Source organism: Triticum dicoccoides, chromosome 6A (assembly GCF_002162155.2).
Source record: "Triticum dicoccoides isolate Atlit2015 ecotype Zavitan chromosome 6A, WEW_v2.0, whole genome shotgun sequence".
NCBI lineage: Eukaryota > Viridiplantae > Streptophyta > Magnoliopsida > Poales > Poaceae > Triticum > Triticum dicoccoides.
Genome location: NC_041390.1, coordinates 66708593 through 66720420, shown reverse-complemented (window position 1 = coordinate 66720420; position 11828 = coordinate 66708593). Strand labels below are relative to the sequence as shown.

Below are 11828 nucleotides of genomic sequence, written 5' to 3'. Positions count from 1 at the left end.
CCACCAAAACCCGCGTTAGCCCTTTGTGTGGCAGCCCAGCAGGCCGATGCGTCGGCTCGCCTCATTTGCAGCCGAACCCTAGACACCATAGCCCAGACCTCAATATAAATCCCCACCAACGCCGCATCCAGACTCCAGACCCCGATAGCTCCCTCCTCCCCTCGCGGCTCCGCCCTCCTCCCCTGCGCATCGCTCTGGTTTTCGATTCGGTTTCGTTTCATGTTCTTCTTTTCGATGGTTGGTCGATGAGAGGTCGTAGCGGTGATGACAAATTTGTGGACTAGAGTTTCTGATGCCGCCTCTTCAGCGGCATCTGCAGACAACCCCTTGGCTGTCTGAGCTCCCAGATCTCATCCCATTGAATCCATCTTTTTTTCTAGCTCTTTCTTTTGATTGATGCGCGTTCATTACCAATTCCTGAGGATTATTTGTGTTCCTCATGGCGATTAGTCTCGGACGCTACATGCGATTCTCTGATGTGTGGTATATCCTGATTGGTGGCGTCCTCTGTGCCAGCTTATCCTGGAAACGCCACATACATTCACATGCCGTGCCCTTTTTTCTTTTTTTCTTTGTCTTTCTGGGTCTAAATGTGCCGACCCTGAAGATTGTTTGAGCACTTGATTATTATTGTTTTTTCGAACTGGTTAATATCGATGTGGATGATGAGATCACAAGTAAAAATACAGTTATCCCTGTCTTACTTCCTCGGAAGGGTGCTGAGAATACTTTCAATCTGACACAGTTACTTCCACCATCTTGTGTCGTATGATAGTTTATAAAACTGTAATTTGTATTCATTGTGAGATTCTGTTTGTTTTGATGTTTGAAAACTGTCTTTCTTTTGATTTGGCTTGGATGGTGAGGATGAAGAGGAAAATCATTCGGATTCCCATTGATTTGTAATAAACATGAGATCTTTAACCAGCTACTTCTGACTCGTCTTACAATCTGCCTTTAGGTGGCTTCAGTCGTTTATTTCTTATTTGTTTTAGCTATGTTTGTTCGCGTTCTCCTTGGAGCCAGTGATGTTTTCAAAATATTTGCTACTCTTGATGGGGCAACGACCTCATTTGACGATCACAACCACCAAGATCTCTGAGGCCCTGGAAATCATTTCTTATTTTTTTGATGGTTCTCTGTACAGTTCCCACATGTAAAGTCTTCAGTTGCTGTGTGCTGCCCTGCCGCTAAACGATGCCCTCTCAGTTGTCCTGTGCTGGCTCACTCAACGGTTGGAAAATATGTTACTGTTTCTGCTTCAGATGCAGTTTGAAGAAATACGAGAATGCTGCTGTCTTTTTACAGCTTTGCTTTGACAGCAAAACAACATGGTGTGTGGAGAAAATAAAAAGGCAAAGAAAAGCTTAATCTGAAAGCAGCACAGATAGTATCGGTTTCAATCCCAAGATAAGATGCCTGGAGTTTAGTTGAAGGTTAACAACTAAGCGCCTGAACTTATTCATTTTATCTTGGATAGGACCTAAATGCATCAAATGTCAGATTTTGACAGAAAAAGTGCTTGCCAACTAAATTTCGCAACATGGTTGATTTGTCATGCCTAAAAGAATCTGATGTCAGATTTTTAGCATTTTTGTTTATGAATATAAATGCAGCTTGCCACATCAACATTTCCGTCATTATTATTATTGAGTCTGATTGGTGCGCTCTTGTGCTATGTTGTCTTTTGTTTCATGTTTTCAAACATGCAGTTCTGACGTCCAACCCTAAAATAATGTAGGTTCGACCTATGTGGACCTTGTTTTGTGTGTTTATGGTTGTCCTGTGATGAAAAACCTGTTAAATCATACCATCTTTCGGGACTGATTGGTTGCTAGGCGGCCATGCTGTCATTCTGCAATTCTGAGGACACATTATGTTGAAGTGCCCTTTGACTAGTTGATCCTTCTGTTTTATATATCTATGGGTCTCGATTTTTCCCAGGGCCGACTTTATTGGGATCTTGAGTCGCTTCCCCTATTTATAATTGTGAGGTGCAGCGAATAACATTCTCCAAAATTGCTCCTGCTTATCATTGTATGTTTTATGATTTTTAGTTTGCCCTTTTCAGTTAAGGTCTTGAGTCCAGTGATGGCACATCTTTGAGACCTGAGTTTTCTTCCTTGATGAAAATCATAAGCATAATCCCTGAGGGCTACTGATTCAACCTTCTGTTATTCCTTGATCCTCTTTTTTCACTCTCGATTGATTATTTTTTTGCTTGATGGAGGTGCATTTGCTTCTTACAGTTTAACAATCAATCAGGTACTTAACTACTGCAAATCTCGAGTATGTAAGAGCTGAGGATACCGCAGTTTAATTTTTCTTTCGTAGTCTGTTTGTTCATCGCAGATTGTTGGTTCATGCATCCTTGTGATCACCTTTGTTGGTTCATGTGTTGATGAGATAGATATTATCACCTAGATGGCTCAGAAGCAACGATGTAGCTGATATTGTTCGTTTGTGTTTATTTTTGGTTATTTTGTCCTTGTTTTGGGCTCCTGATGACTGTACATGATGTCGAAGCTGATCAAACTAAATACTTTTGTTCTTGTTCCCGCACTGAAACAATTGGTTTTGTTGTTTATCTCATGTTTTTTGATGTTGAAAACTGTCCGATGATTTATTCTAAATACTTTCATTCTTCTGATGCGCTAGTTTGTGTTGCGGTGCGGAATCAATTTGGAGACCTGAACTGAGGAAATACTCATTATATCTTCCCTCCCAAAACAACCTTTTTTGGTGTGCGTTCATTACCAATTCCTGAGGATGATTTGTGTTCCTCATGGCGATTAGTCTCGGACGCTACACATGATTCTCTGATGTGTGGTATATCCTGATTGGTGGCATCCTCTGTGCCAGCTTATCCTGGAAACGCCACATAAATTCACATGTCGTCCTCTAAATTAGCTGGCCATGATAGATTGTATGAGCATTTGATTTTTATTGTTTTTTTCGAACTAATTAATATGGATGTGGATGATGAGATTACAAGTAAAAATAGAGTTATCCCTGTCTTCCTTCCCGGGAAGGGTGCTGAAAATACTTTAAGTCTGACAGGATTACTCCAGCATTGTGTGCCTTTTGGTTATAGAAACTGTATTCTGTATACATTGTGAGATTCTGTTTCTTCTGACTTGTCGTCCAATCTTTTCTTAGGCTGGTCATAGTGGGAGTAACATAGGTAGTAACATAGATGCCACATAAGCAAAAATGATGATGTGGCAAGTAGTTAATGAGGAGAGAAGCAAATAGAGTAACATAATATGTTACCATCACATAGCGGTTTCCAATGCATAATGAGTCTACAAAGTAATAAATGAAGGCAACTATGTTACCACACCTATGACACTACCCACTATGAAGGTAGTAACATAGACTAGTAACATATGTATGTTACTAGTGACTAGTGACATATGTATGTTACTAGTCTAAGTTACTCCCCACTATGACCAGCCTTATTTGTTTTAGTTGTGTTTGTTTGTGTTCTACTGTTCTCCCTGGCTACTCTTGATGGGGCAACGACCCCATTTGATGATCACAACCACCAAGATCTCTGAGGCGCTTGAAATCATCTTTTGTACTTTTTTAATGATTAACTCCACTTGAGAAGTCTTCATATGTGCACGAAGTCTGAACAAGATTCAAGTGGTAGGCGTGCTGCCCCGAAACGATGCTAACTCAGTCACCTCTTGCCGCCCCATGCAATGGTTGGAGCTTGCCTTGGATTGACCTTCCCCATGTCAGACATGCTGTGGGACAATATCAGTATTTGTGCTTCAGATTCGGTTGAAGAAATACGAGAATGGTTTTGATAGCATCACTGGCTCTAGGGAGAACAGTAGAACATAAATGAACTCAGAAATTACAATTATTCTTGCATTAGTGGAGTTCTAAGGATCAGCTGGATGATCCCATGGGATTGGCTTCGTCGTCCGACATGATGCTTGTGATGCATATATTCACAAGCGGTACTCTGTTATTTTTTTCTGCCTTTTGGATCTAATTCTTGGTTACCATTTCAGTTATCGATATGGGAAGATCTGATAGGTTCTGCAAATTGTACTTTATAATTATTTTTCAACTCAAACTGATTATTATGTATGTGGATGATGAAATCACTTAAAAAATACAGTTATCTCTGTCTTACTTCCTTGGAGGGGTGCTGCATATGTTGATGATTAGTATGTATGTGGTTTATCTCGGTGCACTGTTCTTTTTCTAGAAGATTTTGGCCGGTGATGCTATGCATTATTTGCTGTACAAACACATTGAATTGTGAGAGGAGACTGATGAGCACCTTTGACCTAGTCTTTCGGTCAGTCTAGGTTTTTCTTTGAGGGGGTGATCAGTCTAGGTGCCTTCAGTTCTCCAATGCCCTCGGTACTCCTAGCCCAAGTGAATTTCAGCCTTCAGCCAGGGAAAGCCCAACTGGGCTCACAGGCACAGGCGTATACTCTGTTTTAGAGCAACTTCTCTAAAAGGATGGTATCTTTAATTGGGCCAAGAATTAGTTTTCATTCATTGATAGGAACTTGGTACTTCATTATTGTCTGATATATTTGTAGAAGTTTTGCTACTAGGAAATTTAGGGCAATCATGATAAATTTAAGGCTTGTTTCTCAAAACATTCGCAGTTGCAGCCTAAGAGCTTTTGCCTTGCCAGGCTTGAGAGCTGATGCTGCTGATTCCTTCCTTGGATGTCTGAGCCTTGTTATTTCTCCTGGTCAATATTATGTTTCTCAATGACCTTCAGCAATCTAAACATAATATGTTCAATATGGCCCTGCATTGCAAATGATGTTGAAAGCAAGGTTTGTTTCTCAAAACATTTGCAGTTGCCGCCTAAGAGCTTGTGCTGTTTGATCCTTCCTTGGATGCAGTGCTGGAAAATTTATGTCTGATGCAATACTTGCTTTAGTAGGGATGATTAAAATTAAGGCCTTTTTCTCAAAACATTCGCAGTTACGTTTTAAGAGCTTTTGCCCAGCCATTTTTGAGAGCTAATGCTATCAGATCCTTCCTTGGATGTCTTGGGGCATACATGAGCTCATTGTTTAGTCTCTTTTCTCATCCTCTTTGGTTATTGTGTGCCTTCTCCTTTGGGTCTTTAAGCTTTTTCACTATGTTTTTCCTTGATATTGATTATATTTACCTTCTTGAGACTGATTGGTGCGCTCTGTGTGCCATGCTGTTAAATCTGCAATTCTGACCTTTGTAGACCTGGATGTTTTGTGTTTGTGTTTATGTTTGTCCTGTGACGAAAAACCTGTTAATCATACCATCTTTTGGGACTGATTGGTCGCTATGTGTCCATGCTGTCATTCTGCAATTCTGAGGACAAATTAAACATTATTTGATTGTCATAATTTTTGTAGATACTTCTATAATCCTTTGATATCTCTTCCGTCTTTCTTTTTGTCCTTGATACTGTTGTTTATTCTGTTTGAGAATTTGGTTGGACAATGGTGAAAAATAACAAACAAAACAAACCATCTTTTGGGACTGATTGGTGCGCTTTGTGTGCCATGCTGTAAAAATCGGCAATTCTGGTGTCCACCTACCAGATTTCCTCTAGAATTTTAAATTTTTGTCTTCATTATGCAGTCCATTTTTGTCTTCATTATGCAGTCCTGTTCATGATGAAAACCATCTTAATCATACCATCTTTCGGGACTGATTTGTTGCTATGCGTCCGTGCTGTCATTCCGTAATTCTAAGGACAGATTTAGCTTTTGAATGTTAATTCATGTGTATTCTTCCATACTCATTGGTGGTTTCCACAATTAATGCTCTTCTCTGTATGTACCAACATGTCGAAGAGCACTTGCTTTTTGTTCTGAATCTATGACTCAGCTCCTTGATTAGTTTATCCCTCTGTTTTATTTCTCCGGGGCTTGAATTTGTCAGAAGGACTAGACTTTATGGTGATCTTGAGTTGCGTCCCCAGTGAATAATGTTCTCCAAAATTGCCTGATGTTAATTTGTCCTTTTCTATTCAGTTCAGTTCTGTGAGTCCAGTGAGGATCCTCTACCGTGCCCAGCGGCACGGTACTCTGCCGTGCCTTCTTACCCAGCGTACCCATTGGTATTGGGCCTATGGATCATAAATTAGAACTAACCAGCCCAGCCGTTCATCTATGCACAGATTAACGAGAGTAATTACCTACTTATTATTGTATAAAATGTTAACTTTTACTCCCTCTGTCCCAAAATTCTTGTCTTAGATTTGTCTAGATATGGATATATCTAATACTAGAACATGATTTGATATATCCGTATTTAGACAAATCTAAGACAAAAAATTTGGAACGGAGGTAGCAATACACATGAGCAACATTCTTAAATGAAAATGAACTCGTATTAGAAAAATGGTTTTGCTAAATCTGAGTCATATTCTATGCGGAGCGATTTTTAATACTTAATATTTTTCTTTCTCCTATTTTTGATTTGTTATTGTTTAATCAGTTTGATTAGTATGTTTTTTTTGTCTTTTTTGCGTGCTACTTGTGTAACTAGAGTTGCATATTCGTCGCCCACGTGACACTACAGTTGCACACCAGATGCATGCCCGTCACTGCCCTTATGAGCACCTATGAGAAACATGTGAACACATTTATGCCCGCCCGACTAACGTGGAACTGTAATTACGTGCAATCCATGGACATGTAACTGTGGCCACATGAATCCCCCGGATATGGATTTTGGTCAACCGGATATTCGACGGATATGGTAGTGGATACGGTATCGATAATATCCGATGGATGTAGATTATCCGGGCTTTTTACGAATTATATGAGGTTATCAAATAGGATTATTCAATAAATTTAGCCCAAACAACTAGTAGCGGTCTATTTTTTGGTAGGCCGCTGCGCAAGCAAGGAACGTTGCGAGGAGAAACAAAAGGCACAAAAAATAAAAATAAAAGGACCAATCCAACCGATAAAACAATAATAAGTTATAAAAAGGAAAATATAAAATACAAAATTCGCTCTGCATAATATATGACCGAGATACAAAATTGGTGTTTTTTAGATAATAATATTTTTTAGGGAAAATAATAATAGTTAATTACTTTTTCAGAAAAGTAATATATTTTTTTGCGAATTAGAAAAGTAATAGTTAATTAGTTAATATGCAGGGGTGTGATGCATTAGGTTTTTTTTAGCGGTGTGTGATGATGTATCAGGTTTGCTAGGCTGGTTGGACTTTGACCCATATCTTCCTTTTTTAGGGGATATTCTGGCCCATACCAGCGCGTACCCCTGGGTAGGAAGAAGGCACGGCAGAGTACCGTGCTGCTGGGCACGGTAGAGGAGCCGGGTCCAGTGATGGCACATCTTTGAGACCTGAGTTTTCTCCGTTGATGAAAAACATAAGCATAATACCTGAGGGCTACTGATTTGATCTTCTATTATTCCTTTATCCTCTTTCTTCACTTCTGCTTGACTATTCTTTTGCTTGATTGAGATGCATTTGCCTAGAAAGCATTGTCTGACAGCTCAACCATCAATCACAATGGTATTAAAAGTTGGCGACCTGAAATGGGGATTCTGTGGTTTGATTCTTCTTTCCTGTTTCTGGACCGCAGATTGTTGTTCTTGGATCCTGGTGAGTGGTGATCACTTGGTAAAATATTGTTGTCTGATTCATGTGTTGATGAGATATATATTATCACCTAAGAGTGATCAGAAGCAATGACATACCTCATATTGTTATTTATTTGTTTTCTAGTTGCCATTCTGTTCCTGTTTGTGCATCCTGATGTCTGCACAAATATTCTAAGAAAAATACTGTGATACAATTATGCAAATGTTCTGAGGGTGCCCTCAGAAATATTCTAAGAGAAAAACCGTGATAATTTTTTTATCCTGGCACAGTGTGGAAGCAATTTGGAGATGTGAACTGAGGAAACACTTCATTCTATCTTCTTCCCGCCCCAAAACAATGGTTTTTGTTGTTTATCTGATGTTTTCTGATGTTGAAAACTGTCTGATGATGATCAAACTAATTACTTTCATTCTTCTGATGTGCTATCTCATGATGTGGTGCGGAAGCAATTTGGAGACCTGAACTGAGGAAATACTTAAATTTAAATTCCACCTGCCCCAAATCAATGGTTTTTTGTTGTTTATCTTGTGTTTTTTGATGTTGAAAACTGTCCGATGATGATGAAACCAAATACTTTCGTTCTTCTGATGAGATGGCACGGTGCGGAAGCAGTTTTCAGACCTGAACTGAGGAAATACTTCATTTTATCGTCTTCCTGCCCCAAACAATGGTTTTTGTTGTTTATCTCATGTTTTCTGATGTTGAAAACTGTCCAATGATGATCAAACTACTTTTGTTCTTCTGATGCGTTGTGTGGAAGCAATTTGGAGACCTGAACTGAGGAAATACTTAGTTATATCTAATTCCTGCCCAAAAACAATGCTTAAATGGAAAATGTTATGTGTTTGTTGCTTCACAACTGGAAGTATGGCCTGTTGTTAATAGTTTGGTCATGCTGTAGAGGGAAGCATAGATTAATCGGAAACACTGGCCAGCATTAAACAGCACGACGCATTACCAAACTGCGTCATGTTACCTGTCTTCTGGCACATTTAATAATGTAAGAAAATGTGCATATCTTCCCCTAGGCTATGTTTTTCTTTCAAGAGGTTTTGGTTTTGCTTCTGATTTTGTTGCTTACTCCTACATTCATTTGGTGGATGAAAGCAAGCATTAAACAGAACTTCCAGATTCAGAGCATTGGCACTGGTGTAGATGTTGCAGCAGAAATTCTGCTAATCATTGCATAGCTTTTAACAGAACTCCTTAATCTTTTTGGGTCTCAGGGAAGGCATATTCAGCATGATACGCTCATAATACCTGTAAACATTCTTGATGTTCAATAAGGCCTAGCTTCCTTTGCTAAAAAAAATCTCACTATAAGTGAGATATAGCTCCTGCGTCTATTTGCTGCCTGCGAGCGTCATATAGGATCCACCCTATGGATGCGCCGCTAGAGGTGTCAAATAGGAAGTTGCGTGCGTCTACTTGTCCGCCTGCCCCATCTGCACCCGCAAAGAAGAGGAAAACCCTAGACAAATCCCCATCTCCTATTTTTTTAATATAAATCTCCACCAATGCCGCCTACAAATTCCAAACAGCAACTTGATGTCATTTTTTTCCAAACAGCAATAGCTCATCCGGCCACCCTCGCCTACACATCGCTCTTTTGATTCTTGATGAATCTCGATTTGGTTTGTTTCTTATTTTTATTTTTGATGGTCCATGATGTTGTGGTGGTGATGATGAATTTGTGGACTAGTTTCTGATGCGGCCTCCCAGTTCTCATCCCATCAATTGATATGTTCTTCGGTTCCATCTTGTTTTTTTAATGTTTGCTGGTTAGGGAGTTTGAGCGGTGATGACATCTATGTGGACTAGAGTTTCTGACGCTACCTCTTCAGTAGTATTTTTGAAGACAAACCCTTGGCTATCTGAGCTCCCCCAAATTGATGATTTATCTGTGGAGTAGTCTGTATGTTTCTTACTGTTTGTTTCTTGGTTGATGTGCAATTCAAGGTCTCGTCCATTGTCTAGCTGCGAGCGAGTGAAACTTCAAGTTCTAGACATTAGTTCAACCTGAAAAGGGACTATCGTCGAAAAGTTAATATATAAACAACACTGTGCTATGATCTCTATCTCTTCTAGCTCTGGCACCTGACATTGGAATTGGTGGGGACTGTTGGAAATAATGCACCGGTTCAGAGAATTCCAAGTCTGATGCTTTGGGCATATCCTGTCTAGTAACAAACTGAAACTTTATGCACGCACGTTGCTGGCCGTTCGGCAAGCTGCAACTCCTTCCCGAGTCCTCTGTTAGGACGTGAGCATTATCCTGCTGTTCCTCCCGATTCTCCTGGTTCCAACGAGTGCACCGCGCTTCGCTCGGCAAGACGTTTCATTGAAACGTTGCTCGTTGGACTTCTTCCTTCACAATCTGTATAAAGGGCGGAGAGCATCGGGAGAAAAATACAACACATCTCCATCTTCTTCCTCACATACCACAAGTGCTGAGGCGCCGTCCGTCGTGCAACGGCAGCCCGATGAGCGGTGTCTCCGTGACTCCGGCCACATCCTTTGACCCTGTACGGGGGCGGTCTCGAGTTTTCTGGGCAGCGTCCGCGCGACCGCTCCTTCGCCGTCCCCGACGACATCATCTCCGACGACGGCTGCTTTGTCGACGTCCTCGACAACATCGTCTTCGGTGACCGCTGCTTCCTCAACGTCCTCGTCGACATCGTATCTGCGACCGATGCTTCCTCTACGAGATCGTCTCCGACAAACTCCATCCACGAACACCAGTGCACCGACTTCTAGACTGTAAGTTGCATCTGCTCATTTCTGGTACAAGATAAATCTGTCCATGCTCTAGCCGTTCTCCATCAGGTTTATCTAGTGCTTTAGACTGTTTTCTGCTCCTGCTGCTAGTGGTTTCAGCCATGTCCTGTGTGTTTGATAGATTCAGTATCTCTGTTTTAATCTGCCAGTACTACTACTCGGCCGACACTAGTATGGTAGATAGTCCTAGCTCGTTACGTGATGTTTTCTTTTGCATGCTAATTATACATGGTTGGGTGCTATCAATCTGCTCATTTCTGAATCTATGCTGCATGCTTCTGAAGAAAACCATTTGACTGTTTAACCTGCTCCTGTACGTACTAGTTAAAGGAATTAAATTGATGTCAAATTATGTATTGTTTCTAACAAGTAGTACCTTTTTGTAGTGTATAGAAGATCTTGGCCGGTGATGCAATGTATTGGTTTATAAACAAACACATTGATTGCTTGGACCTGGACTCTGATGATATGTCACATTGAATGGTCATGAACAGTTTTGTGAGAAGAGACTAATGAGCAGCTTCAAACTAGTCTTTCAGATCAAACTAGGTGCCCTCCGTTCTCTAATGCCCCTTTGGTACTCCTAGCCCAGGTGAGGATTTCATCGTTCAGTGAAGAAAAGCTCAACTGGGTTCACAGGCACTCTGTTTTAGAGCAGATTAAATTCTCTAAAAAGGATGCCTTTTAAAACCGTTAGTGCAGTGGCTGTGGAAATACTCCCTCCGGTCATTTTTACTCTGCATATGAGGATTGTTGAAGTCAAACTTTATAAAGTTTGATCATATTTATATGAAAAAATATTAACATCTACAATGCTAAATTTATACAATATGAAAGCTAAAGTCATGACACATCTAATGTTATTGATTTCACATTTTAAATGTTGGTATTTTTTTCTATAAATTTGGTCAAAATTGTGATGTTTGACTTCAGATAAATCTTATATGCGAAGGAATAATAACCCTTATGGTTATTAGGGATAATCCCTGCTCGCATCTCTCCGTGCTGGCGGTTCCAAAGGGCCAACAACTGTCCATGACGGTTCCTGTGGAGACGCCTCTAGCGAACCATCGCGTCCATTGTGATTGTATATATATCATGGCAATTATCAATAAAGACCACTGATTTGACCATTTGTTCGATACTCTTGTTCCTTTACAATTGATACTTCATATAGAGCATTTTTAGGAGAAGCTGTATAAAGCATTATTAAGTGTCATCTCTTATAGCAGCACATGCACATGGGGCTTAAATGGGCCATATTGCGTCCCATTTTCAATATGTTAGTATTTTACTTTTTTAGAATTTTATTAAAATATGTAAATTATAGTCATAGTAGCAAATAAAGATAGAATATTCATGTACATATATTTAGAAAGTGTTAAAAAATCATGAACAATTCTAATAATTATATGAAAGTGTAAGAAATTTTTACTAGG

The 11828-nt window shown here is 40.0% G+C and overlaps 1 long non-coding RNA gene, 15 other non-coding genes and 4 pseudogenes across 16 annotated transcripts; all 20 read left to right on the top strand.

Annotated features, from left to right (window-relative positions):
• Nucleotides 1-252: 252 nt before the first annotated feature.
• On the top strand, nt 253-347 carry LOC119319822. The gene has a single exon (XR_005154647.1). It is a non-coding gene; the product is annotated as a small nucleolar RNA Z157/R69/R10 (small nucleolar RNA).
• Nucleotides 348-409: 62 nt separating this feature from the next.
• Nucleotides 410-543, top strand: LOC119319846. Its single transcript, XR_005154667.1, has one exon. It is a non-coding gene; the product is annotated as a small nucleolar RNA snoR80 (small nucleolar RNA).
• A 111-nt stretch (nt 544-654) lies between these two features.
• On the top strand, nt 655-747 carry LOC119319780. Its single transcript, XR_005154634.1, has one exon. It is a non-coding gene; the product is annotated as a small nucleolar RNA R38 (small nucleolar RNA).
• Nucleotides 748-861: 114 nt separating this feature from the next.
• Nucleotides 862-943, top strand: LOC119319775. The gene has a single exon (XR_005154631.1). It is a non-coding gene; the product is annotated as a small nucleolar RNA R12 (small nucleolar RNA).
• Nucleotides 944-1020: 77 nt separating this feature from the next.
• LOC119319721 lies at nt 1021-1106 on the top strand. The gene has a single exon (XR_005154588.1). It is a non-coding gene; the product is annotated as a small nucleolar RNA SNORD24 (small nucleolar RNA).
• A 673-nt stretch (nt 1107-1779) lies between these two features.
• On the top strand, nt 1780-1872 carry LOC119319713. Its single transcript, XR_005154581.1, has one exon. It is a non-coding gene; the product is annotated as a small nucleolar RNA SNORD96 family (small nucleolar RNA).
• Nucleotides 1873-2084: 212 nt separating this feature from the next.
• Nucleotides 2085-2156, top strand: LOC119319767. The gene has a single exon (XR_005154624.1). It is a non-coding gene; the product is annotated as a small nucleolar RNA R66 (small nucleolar RNA).
• Nucleotides 2157-2611: 455 nt separating this feature from the next.
• Nucleotides 2612-2705, top strand: LOC119319757 (annotated as a pseudogene).
• A 50-nt stretch (nt 2706-2755) lies between these two features.
• LOC119319847 lies at nt 2756-2889 on the top strand. The gene has a single exon (XR_005154668.1). It is a non-coding gene; the product is annotated as a small nucleolar RNA snoR80 (small nucleolar RNA).
• A 1702-nt stretch (nt 2890-4591) lies between these two features.
• On the top strand, nt 4592-4712 carry LOC119319694. Its single transcript, XR_005154571.1, has one exon. It is a non-coding gene; the product is annotated as a small nucleolar RNA SNORD14 (small nucleolar RNA).
• Nucleotides 4713-5251: 539 nt separating this feature from the next.
• Nucleotides 5252-5343, top strand: LOC119319715. The gene has a single exon (XR_005154583.1). It is a non-coding gene; the product is annotated as a small nucleolar RNA SNORD96 family (small nucleolar RNA).
• A 117-nt stretch (nt 5344-5460) lies between these two features.
• LOC119319719 lies at nt 5461-5558 on the top strand (annotated as a pseudogene).
• Nucleotides 5559-5634: 76 nt separating this feature from the next.
• Nucleotides 5635-5725, top strand: LOC119319718. The gene has a single exon (XR_005154586.1). It is a non-coding gene; the product is annotated as a small nucleolar RNA SNORD96 family (small nucleolar RNA).
• A 1456-nt stretch (nt 5726-7181) lies between these two features.
• LOC119315274 lies at nt 7182-11608 on the top strand. The gene is made up of 2 exons (XR_005152661.1): nt 7182-10371; nt 10776-11608. It is a non-coding gene; the product is annotated as an uncharacterized LOC119315274 (long non-coding RNA).
• Nucleotides 7325-7396, top strand: LOC119319768. The gene has a single exon (XR_005154625.1). It is a non-coding gene; the product is annotated as a small nucleolar RNA R66 (small nucleolar RNA).
• Nucleotides 7989-8084, top strand: LOC119319754 (annotated as a pseudogene).
• Nucleotides 8159-8247, top strand: LOC119319756 (annotated as a pseudogene).
• Nucleotides 8320-8398, top strand: LOC119319755. The gene has a single exon (XR_005154615.1). It is a non-coding gene; the product is annotated as a small nucleolar RNA Z159/U59 (small nucleolar RNA).
• On the top strand, nt 8459-8605 carry LOC119319866. Its single transcript, XR_005154686.1, has one exon. It is a non-coding gene; the product is annotated as a small nucleolar RNA snoR137 (small nucleolar RNA).
• On the top strand, nt 9401-9497 carry LOC119319824. The gene has a single exon (XR_005154648.1). It is a non-coding gene; the product is annotated as a small nucleolar RNA Z157/R69/R10 (small nucleolar RNA).
• Nucleotides 11609-11828: the final 220 nt, after the last annotated feature.